The sequence below is a fragment of the Rissa tridactyla genome, chromosome 3 (assembly GCF_028500815.1).
Source record: "Rissa tridactyla isolate bRisTri1 chromosome 3, bRisTri1.patW.cur.20221130, whole genome shotgun sequence".
Lineage (NCBI taxonomy): Eukaryota > Metazoa > Chordata > Aves > Charadriiformes > Laridae > Rissa > Rissa tridactyla.
This window is the reverse complement of record NC_071468.1, coordinates 24,399,014-24,409,983: the sequence shown is the minus strand read 5'-3', so window position 1 is coordinate 24,409,983 and position 10,970 is coordinate 24,399,014. Positions and strand designations below refer to the sequence as shown.

Genomic DNA, 10,970 nt, shown 5'->3' with positions numbered 1-10,970 from the left:
GCAACAGAATGAAGAGCAGCCCTTTTGGCTGTAGTGGTGCCAAACAAACATAGAAAAAGGAAGCCATAGAGTTACCAGAAGTATGTAGACAACTCTTTTTTTTTTTTTATTAAATACTTTCTCCAAGATCGGAGGAGCCACTGGCGGCCAAGACAATTTGCTAAGTGCACAAAAGCAGATGTATTTCATAGAAAGCCATTCCATACCTAAGTTACAATAACTGACTCACAGGCTTCTGCTGGACAAGAATGACCAGGAGAAAAGTCAGTCATTAGTACTAACATTGGTTGCTAATTAACCCTCATGAACAACACTGCACCAAAGCTACTTCTGCTACTATTATAGAAACATTTAAAAGACACGTTTAACACTGTAAGTATAATACATACAAAAACTCAATTTGCTCAGCAGGGATCAGTCCTGCAGTCCTCACTCTGGCCTTGATCCGCACCAGTAGATCCTCTGAGGTTGCAGTCAGCCAGTCGTGCCTTCAAGCTTCTCGCACATAAATGCGGTGGTGGATTTGACGGCCACAAGCTCTGCCACAGATTTTGGGGACCACCTTTTAGCTAGCTGATGAGCTGTACTTCAAACCGTAAGTTTACAAAGCTCCCCAACTTTTGTATCATGACCCATCAGATACACACAAGTGCCCTCTGCCTGTAAGCAGCTCTGGCACAGCCTCCTAAAGAAACTAAAAAAAGTTCAACAAAGTACTGCCAATAACAGAACAGGGCCTAAAGCTTATTTGCATTACTATAATATCAACACACGCTTTATTTTACACCATGTAACAAGTACTAGATGTCAGCTACAGACCCCCCAGAGAGCAAAAGCAAAAGCTGTATAATCTGTATTTTGTCACTCATATTTGATAGGACATTCTCAGCTGGATAACCAGAAAGCAGATCCTGCTGGGACTGCCTCCCCTCACATCTCTCCCCAAAAAGACCTGACTAACTTCTCTCATAATATGGAGGTTGGCAGGTGGTGACTTGTGATTTGGGGGGAGCCATTTTATATGTATATTTTTTGAAACTCAAAAGAACTTCAGCATGTAACAGTGCTTTCAGAATAACCAAACCCAGTAGTGATTATCTGCATAGAGTTTAAAGACAGAAGAGCTGGCTTCTGGTGAAAGTATTTCTTTCAGTTATGGTTTCAGGCTACATGCCAAAAATCCCAGAAAACTTCTTGAGGAACAACATATTGAATCCGAGCCTTTACCGGTCAGTTTGTTCCCACCTTGTTAAAGTTACAAACAGCCGAAGAGATGCTTAAAATGGCAACATGTGATTATTTTATGCAAATCGGAGATAAAACGTTCTCGATAGGAAGGCTCCAGCACACGTTATATCCACATACCACACATACATTATGTAACGCTTGTCCCAAATACACTCCAGTAAAGAGAGCTTGTTTGAGATCTTAAAAATTCATTGACTTTGCCGCATCAGAAATGAGAGCAGATGTCATTCTTCCCTGCCTCGCTGCGATCTTTTCTGCATAACTCGGCGTTACACATTTGCTGAAGACGAACGGCCAGTTTAGGCTTGACTGTAACTAACAAAGAACAAGGTAAACCCCTGGGCGGGGGGAAGACAAACACAGGCATGCCGCGGTGTAAATACGAGCAGCCCGGCCGAGAGCCCTGCCCGTCTCTAGCTATTTACAAATACCTCTTGATTATACAAATGCCATGTTATCTGGGTGTCTAGCAGATTAAATTCACAGGCTGGACGGACTGTCCGAGGCTTGTTTATCGCAGGTCACCGACTGGCATTCGTAACCCAAGCTCAGCTATTTTCGTCATTTACAAACAGCAGCGTATAGCTGCAGTTGCACATCGCAGAGCATAACCAGCCTTCCGCAAATATTGCCTATCGCGCACACGGAGTAAAAGGCGTAACTCGGATTGTTTCAAAGTCAGCGCGGATGGCTGATAGGCGCGGGGACTCGCACAAACTCGACCAAACTCGGCGGCGGCGGCTCCTTACCTGCTCGGCGGCCGCCCGGGCAGCGCGGCGGCTCCGGCTTTGTGCGGTCCCGCGGGAGGCGGCTGTCCCGGCCCGGAGGGCGGCGGCTGCCGGCGGGACCCGGAGCCGGGCGGGGAGAACGGCGGGCCGTTCCCCCGGCAGTGCTGGGGAGGGAGACCCGCTCCCGCCGCCCCGGCCCGGCCACCGCGGGGAACTTCGGCGGGGCGGCCGGGAGCTGGGGCCGCCGGTGGCGGAGAGGGGAAGGGGGGCGGCCGGGGCGCCCTGAGCTCCTGCTGCCGCCCGCGGGGTGCGGGAAGGAGGGAGGCAGGGCGGGAGGGAGGGGACTGGTGTCCCGCGGGGGCGAGCGGGGCCGGCGGGCGGGCGGGCGAGCTGGAGGCGGCGGGGCCGGGGCCGGGCTGGGGCTGGGGCGGCGCGGGGAGTCACGGCCCAGGAATGCCAGGAATGTGGGGCGGCCGCTGCGGCCGCGGGGCCTGGAGACGTCGGGGACGCGACTTGGGATTTCTTTTCTCTTTCTATTTTTTCTTTTTTTTTTTTTTTTTTTTTTAAAAACTATTTCCCCCCTCCCCAAGGAAGGGGGAGGGCTGAAACCCACCCCGCGGAGGAGGGAAAAGGAGGGAGGAAGAGGAGGGCACAGGCTCCTGCCAATCCGGGCGGGTGCCGGCTGCGGCTGTCCCGAGGAGGGCAGAGCTGCCAGGCGTGGGGCGCCTTCCTCCACCGTCCCGTCCCCTCCCGCCGCCCCGTCGCGGGGAACCGGCCTCTTCCCCGCCCCTCACGCCACGCGTGTCGGCGTGGGGCTCCGCACACGTGTCGGCCCGCCCGGGCGGGAGGCGCTGGGGCAGCCCGGAGCCGGGGAGCACCCCCAGAAGGACGGGGAGTGGGAAGGAGCGGCGCCAAGGCAGGCTTGGCACGCCTGGGTCTTGGGGCTCCTGCGCTCCCCCTTTCCAGCCCTGCCGTACCTAGGCAGGCTGCCACCCTGCTTCCCTGTTGCCCCTCTTCTGCCCGTCTGTAACCCCTGTTCGTTTCCCTCAGTCTTGCATTACGGCATGTTTCCTTCTCCTGCCCTGCCTGTCTTCCCTCCTGCTTTTCCCCTTAGGGTCTCCCACTTGCTGTGGGACCCTCGCTTTGGGAAGGGTGGTTATCCCTGCTCCTCCAGTGGCGCAATGGAAAAACAGCCATGGTGCCACCGTCATGCACATGCCTTGCTGGAAAGTAAGCAGGAGAAAACCTGAAGTTGGTTTGAAATGCGGTGGTTGGTAACTACCTGAAATGGCCAGAACGCTTGGCAGATGTGGGAAAGCCCTTCTGATGTCTGGGGGGAGAGAGAGAAGGGGCAGAGATGCATCACACTGCAGGGAGCAAGGAGTACTGTCAAGAAGGTTGAGGCTACTAAGAGATGCTGAGTGGATCACACCAGACAGACCAAGTAGACTTAAGAATGGTGTGAGTATTAGAAATGATGCGTAGATGCTCTTGCATGTCATAGCCAATGGACAAGTTGCATAATTTTTGCCTTAGCCTACATTTATTTAAAATTACCCACATTCCAAAAAGTGTGTACAAACGCTTTTGGTACCAGTGGGCACCTGCAGAAATGTCAAAGGGACGTATTCCTATGAAACTTAAGGAGTTAAAACCAGAACTTAAGGACTCTTACAAACAGGGGAAACATTGTAAAATAGCAATAAATGAGATTTGATGCTATTTTTCAGTTACTGTGCTTTTTTGCTACTTGTACACCTTACTGAAGGAGTACGTGAGCAGATTTGTTGGAGTCAGGATTACTCAGATTATTAATGGTAAGAGGATCAGGAGCTGAGAGAGGGAGAAATAGCGCAGATTCTTGATTTTGATAGATAAGTAATTGTATTTAAATACTGTATGTGGAATCACAGGCCTATGCCTTACCTCTGGCATAATAGTATTATAATTACATTTTGCAAGGAAAGTCCTTTTCATCTGAGACTCTCAAAACATTTTACAAACACCACACCTTAATGAAGTAAGTTATTATCCCCATTTTACATATGGCTACACTGAGGCACTAAGAAGTGACACCATTTAAGATTTTAACTTGAATTATACTTGACCATGTGTAGATACAGAGCTTTGAGTAACAATCTGTAAGAAACATCAGGTGTCAGAATGAGAGGATAAGATGGATCACTGTTGCTGTGCTCTGAATTTATACAGTTCAGCTTTATGCCAGAAAACGGCTTTCCCTTACTGAGTGGAAAGTTCCATGAGAGGGTAGCACACATCAAAACTAGGGTTTTACTTGTTTGGTTCCTGTCAGGTTCTCCCTGTGCTGGGACAGGTGTAAGGATGTTGTTTTTAAGACAAATAATGACTTTTGCATCTGTGCCTCAAGGTGGTGTGCTGGCTACCTTAAGTCTTTTAGTCCAATTCCTGGTTTTGCAGCTGGTTGCTTTCACTTTCATAGGTCTCTCTGCATTTGAAGTAAACTTATTTAATGACCTGAACTGCAAATGAAATAATGTTGCAAGAAGCATAAGCATGCCAACAGATGGGAAGATCTGGAGGGGAGGTTTTATGTATTGATTACCCGCAGGATGGTGTCCCCTACAAGAAATGAAACCAGCTAGAATAAATAAAATCAGATTGCTTGTCAGCAAGAGCTTTTACTAAAAGGTCAGCTCAACAAACTCTGCAAATTGAAATGTATTTCAAATTTACCCAACCAAGAGAAGCTCTTGAAACTGAAAATGGTGAAGACCATTACTTTTTCATGAGATAACTTAATGCAATGATTAATGTCTGTATTAGACTCTCAGAGATAGTAGCAGTAGGTCCTTTGGAAATACCAAGCTTCCCAGAGATTATAGCCAGTTACTGCAATGAGTCTTCCGTAAGGAAATCTGTTGTGATGGTGCTACTACCACTTTCTAGGACCATTGAAACCTGGAATCTTTACATACGTATTTGTTGCCCAAGAGCTGACAGGGATATATGACCCTGGTGTTAAAACCGATAGTTCCTACCTGCTACCTGGGGAGTGGTTTCATAACATACTAAAACTAGATGAGAAGTTCCTCACACTGCTTCAAAAATGGGATGTTAAAATGATACAACTAATTGATTTGGTTCCAAATGCCTGTGCTGGTTCAAATTTGTCCAGAAAACTTTGATGGTTAACCTGACAATCATATGTAGGGTGGATTAGGTATTCTCTTTCTATGCTGCTAGGGAATCATGTTACAGCAATTTTTATTATTTTTTTTTCTGAAAAGGTGACAACTCTAAATTATTTTTAGAGACTTTATTGACTTGCTGTAATGATTTATGGAATTTACCTCCAAAATATTCCCTCTGCTGTGGTATAAGTTAATTTTTATACTGGTTCCTTCTACAGTTTCATCAGGATTGTTATATTAAGATGCTCTACAAAAAAGTTGAGTAGATGGGGAAATAACTTAGTGACATAGGACTGTACCTCAGTTACCTTAGCTACCAGTCTTTGGTCTGATCTTGGGCATGTTGCCGCACATCCCTGTGTCTTAGTTTTCTTCTCTGAAAATTGAGGTAATGATAGTGATCTTAAGAAGGTATTTTTTGATTTGCAGATGAAAGCACTATATAGGTGAGAGACATTATTTTTATTTTTTTTTCCCAAACTGTGGAATTGACAGGCCTGAATGTGGTCTCAAAACCCTTGTGAAACACCATTCCACTTGACCAAATGGTAAACTATCAGCAGAGGAAAACTGATTTTATCTGGGTCAAAATACAGGAGATATTTATTATGTCGGTTTTATCTGAAGCTATGTGCAATGAAAGCGTCTTAGCACCTTGCTAGTAAGACCTGTATTAAACATATTTTGAGTGTGTTTAAACCGAAGGTAAAGTAATTCTAGTCTTGTTATAACATGGAAAAATCTCAGTCCTTGATGGCTGGTGAAACCATGTCATAACCTGTTTCATACAAAACTGTCTTTAAACTGTGCTTAGGCAACAGCTGGTGGTTTCTCCTGTGAACAGTAGATGATGCTTAATTAGCCTTACAGTCATCTACATTACAATCAAATCAAAGAATGCAGTTGCAACACATTCCCGATTTGTATTGTAAATGTGACCCTAACTGTGTTCCTAAAATCTCTGTCATGTGCTATAGCTGGGTACACTGATCTGATTGTAACGTAAGCAGAAACTTAGTGCACTAGCAGAAACTCCCATTCCTAAAATCATATTTGTTCTTTATAAATAGATACTTTTAATGTTTGAAGCTTATCACAAGCAAAAAAAAAAAAAAGTTCTCTAGTATTCTGTGCTCTCATTAATTATTCCATTTAATAGTGCCTCTCAAAATCATCTCTTAGAAAAGGAATTTGGATTACACAATCTTGGAAAACAAACCTGTTGCCACCAAGCATGAGCTAACATGTTACAGTACGCTACGGCTTATCACAAGTAAGCCAGCACCCTGTTTTGTAGACCAGAAAAAGTCTTGGTTGATTATCTGTGCAAATAAACTATGCTGTGTTGAATATTCTAGTTTGCTTAGAGTTGTATTCTGCCTGAGGACTTACTTAATACCTGTGCCTCTTTGCAGTTCTTCAGTAAGAGCTGTAAAATGAAAAACTTTTTAGCATTTGTGAATAAAGTAGTGAACTTTTGATTCCATGGTTGTAAGTACTCCGAGTGGGATTTAGACAAGCAATATACCTTTCTATGCAACTCTTACTGCTGCCCAAGCTAGAACAGTCTAATGACAGAATTAATAACATTTTTCCAGTTTATATGGATTAACAATTTGGATATGTTTAAAATTAGCATTGTCATTACGTCTTCAGACTTCTGAAAACAGTGGTTCCCTGAGCAAAAAACTTGGCTAGCTTTTAACAGAAGTTCACTTAGCTAATTTAGCAGCACGCCTAGAAGTTGGCGTACACCACTGATTTGTAGATATTTTAGCACTGTTCACTTTTGATAATCATAATCTTTATGTGCCTCAGCATGGATTTAGATGTCTGACTGTGGGCACCCAGTTGAAAGTATTTGGTTGCCACTTGGAGATAAATGGTTTCTTCAGAAAGCAAAGGGCTAATGTTATAATCTAAAATGTAGTTTTGAGACTGTCACAAACTTCCATAACTTGAATTGAGCCATTAATGTTTGCTTATCTCTGTGAAATGGGTGTAAGACCATGGTTGGATATGAGCATACTGTGAAACTCTGAATTTTAAGACTTTCTGAAATTAACAGTGAAGGGCACTGTAAAAGATTAAAACCTCATCTAGATGTATCTCAGCTTTTTGAAGTCTGTATGTTGTTTCTAATAGAGCTGTGATTCTCATTCTCACTTTTGGTTGAAATTAACTCAGAGCAAATTTATTGTTAGAGTAATTTGGGAATGCTGAGAGGTATATTTAAATATTGATTATTTTCTATGCTGAGTATCATTTGCATGATACATGAGATACCCTGGAAAGATTTAAAACACAGACAAACATTTTCCTGGAAAGGATTAATACAAAAATGGTATGAGAAATACCAATAAAACTGTTGGAATTTAGACTTGGAAGAGGTGAGGAGATCAAGAGATAACCAAATTCATTAAGATGTAGAATGCAGTTGTTTTCTCCTTGCATATTTATTTATTCTATTGGATCATTTCAGTTCGTGGTTCATAAACTATGTCTGTTTGAGATGAGTTTCCCACTGCAATTAGTTGGGTGACTGAGAACTCACTCTAGAACTTGCCTGTGAAAATGGCAGAAGTAATGTTGGGGTGGTTATGATGTGTGTAAGATAAGGAGGCATGCTTTTGTCTTATCTATTCAACCTATTAACAGAGAAACACTGGAAGATTTTAGAGACAACATTAAGATAGGTAGAGGCTAATAAGTCATTTAATTAGTTTGCCATGAATTGTGTAGGTGATGTTCTTAATTAGTTCACTGACTGATAAAAGATTTGACCAGTAGGTGAACACAATAAGAAGTAAGTATAGATTCTCAGATAATACCTACATAAAACTTACATACATATAACTTTATATATATAAAAATATATATTATCTATATATAGGCCATAGCAAAAGAGAAAGAAATTATATGAGCTCAAGGCTTTAATTTAGGTAGCTCATAGGGATGGGATGCTCGAATGAAGATGAGGCATAGCAACAGCAGCCGTGCTAAATGATCAAGAACTTAGAATAGAAGTGTCAACAAAGAAGCAAAACTTGGACCTTTGAAGGCAATCGTGCAGATGACAGCCACATGCCATTGTGAGGGTTGGCCTTTGAGGGAAATAGAAATTAAAACGAAAAAGTTAAAGGTGATACTGATTACTGAAGGTAAACCAAAGAAAAAACAGATCTAGAGAGTCCTTACAAGAGAAAGAGGTAACAACTCACCAGTGGGCGTTTTCTACATGACCCATTTAAAAAAAGTTGGTAGTAAAGATGGAAAGAGGCAGAGATGGCTATGAAAGGTGTACAACTTTTAGTTTATATGTAGTGCACTTATTTCTTAACCACTTTTCTCTTGCACTTGAGAATGATACTCAGAGTAGATGTACCTGTGTACAGTTAAGAACACATTCCTAACAAAAATGGGTGGCCAAAGGATATGCCAGCTATGAACCCAAGAAAGTCAGGGACGAGTAGACCATAAAGGAAACAGGTTCCCATCTTGCCAAATGCCCCCTGAAACCTGATTAGTCCTCGCCCATATAGCAGGGACTATAATTTGATAGCATTATGAATTTATTTTTTCGGTGTTAATATCTGTAGTGTGAAAGATTTGCTTGGTATTGCTATTTCTAGCTGGCAGCAGACCTATGAAAAGAGGGAATTTACCACTAAGAAGAAAAAGAGTTCCAATATTATTTACAGCTCAGTAACTGGTAATTTGAAGCCCTAGACAATATAGACTTGATGTGTCATATCATAATGTAATTGCTGTAATTATTTATCATTTTCTTCACTGCACATTAGTTCTTTAAGCATTATGCTAATGGCTGTATTGACAGTGTTTAAAAATAATGATTTTAGAACAGGAAGGATATATATAAATACCTTTTCACTACTGTAACCATTGCTAATAGCTGCAAACCACTTACAGTTCTTCAGGTCAAGACAGTATGCGTGCACTTAAATAACTAACATTTTTTTATATGTTTGTTTTCTTCCTCCACCTTTCCAATATACTATCAAGTGTTAAACAATTAACAACCTCTCCTTATTTTCAAATCTTTATATCGTTAAATAATTTTACTATCATTTGTGGTAATGAGTCTAAAGCTTTAAATTCATAGGTTAACACTTCTGCAGAAGTTTGTAGACTATTAAAAATCACGATAATGCTACACTGCATGCAAAGGTCAGCAAATATTTTCCAGTGATGAAAACTATTCAGAATAATTGCACTTAATATATAAGAGGCACTTAAGTGAAAGCAGGAGTTGTATGATACTTTTATCCTTGTGAAACACACAAGTTCTAAAACACAAGAATGCATTTGCTGTGGGAAGGTTTCTTACTATCATTTATGACAGAAAGGTGTTGGGGATGAGAGCGTGGGGGCTTAGGGTTTTGTTACATAATATTTTAACTAATCTAAGCTGGTGTCGCCGTTCTCTCCTGCATAGCCCCATATCATTTGTTGAGCTGGGTCAGGTATTTATCTGACCCCACAGTTCATCAGTTGTGAGACCCAAGCTGTATACAAGCTGATGTTACCAGAAAGGTCTTTGCCTAGTATAATGCCCCTTCCTGATTTAACTGTCTTACCTGTCAGTTCAGATCAGCACCAAAGTTGTCATAATGGAGCAGTGGCAGAGTGCAGGTGGGGGACAGGAGGGAGGGAGGGTGGGAATGTGGCAACATTGCCTCAAGGTGTTTTAAACTGCCACAGAACCACACCCGTGGGTTCCTGTCCCTGTGATTCACTGTGTCACCTTAGACAAGCCAAGTAACCTCAGTCACCTTCTCAGTACTAGGAAATCTACCCAGTGGTGTTTGGTAGGCTATACTAGACAATATGATCACCAAACAATAGAGCAGCTGCAGGTATTTTATCCACTAATACCTTCATCCAGTTGACCCTAGTAAATATGAACACTTCAGTAGCAGTTTCCCTTAGTAGGTAAGAAATACTGTTAATACTCACTAGAGAAACGCCCCATTTTCTTTAGCAACAAAGTTATAGTTTATAATTTGTGATATGCCATGGTCTCTGATTTTGTTAATGAACTGTAAAAAAGATTCTGCAGGTCACTTCAGCCTTTTTTAAGAGCATAAGACTAGACAGTTAAGAAATCTAAGGTGTAAGGCTCTCTATGCATCCTAATGGCACCCTCCTTTATATTTTTTCTGTTCACTGGACAAGGTATGGGTTCTGTGGAGAAACACAATTGTATGAAGGATAGGAAATCTAAGGGTATATAAGCAATCAATCATTGTCTTTTACAACAGTAGCTCACTGGGCTCTATTAGTGCAGACTTAACCTTGCAACTCCAGTACTTACACCTAAACTGCCATCTTCTCAGTTACCCACCCACATTGGCAGAGATGGAGAATTTTGTTTTCCAGAGGCAAGAGGCACCGCTTAGTATAGGGTGGGGTTTGGGTGAGGCTCAGGGAAATGATCTGGCTTTCTTCTCTTTCACCCCCAACCTGGCAGAGCGTCTGCCTCTCTAGTGCCTCAACAGGGAAGCTAGAACCACGTCAGACACAGAGCGCCTGGCCCATTTCTCGCTTTCTCTGGGTAAAGGGGGTTGTTCCAGCTCCTCAGGTGCTCTTTGATGTGTGTGTATATATTTATACATTAAATAGGCTTTACCTGACAGATTCTGAGTCTGGCAAGGAAGAATATGGAGGAAATCCTCTGTCTGGTTTCTGCTCCTTGTAGTGTCCAAGCAGTGTGGGATTTTCTCATCAGAAGCTTTTTCTCTTCCTTTCCCTTCCGTTTTTGTTTCATCATGTGCTCTGACATAAGCTGCAGTAATATGAA

The 10,970-nt window shown here is 42.6% G+C and overlaps 1 protein-coding gene across 3 annotated transcripts in view; it reads right to left on the bottom strand.

The window, feature by feature from the left end:
- The window catches only part of PTPN14 (protein tyrosine phosphatase non-receptor type 14), a 129,692-nt gene extending 118,859 nt beyond the window's left edge, over nucleotides 1-10,833 (bottom strand). Inside the window, exon 1 of one of the 3 annotated variants that reach the window (XM_054194490.1) lies at nucleotides 10,800-10,833. The gene's annotated coding sequence lies outside the window, so the exon portion shown is untranslated. Of the gene's footprint in view, nucleotides 1-389; nucleotides 1,947-1,997; nucleotides 2,302-10,799 lie in introns of those variants that run through there. The other 2 variants (XM_054194488.1, XM_054194492.1) reach the window with 2 other exon arrangements.
- Between the last annotated feature and the right edge of the window lie 137 nt (nucleotides 10,834-10,970).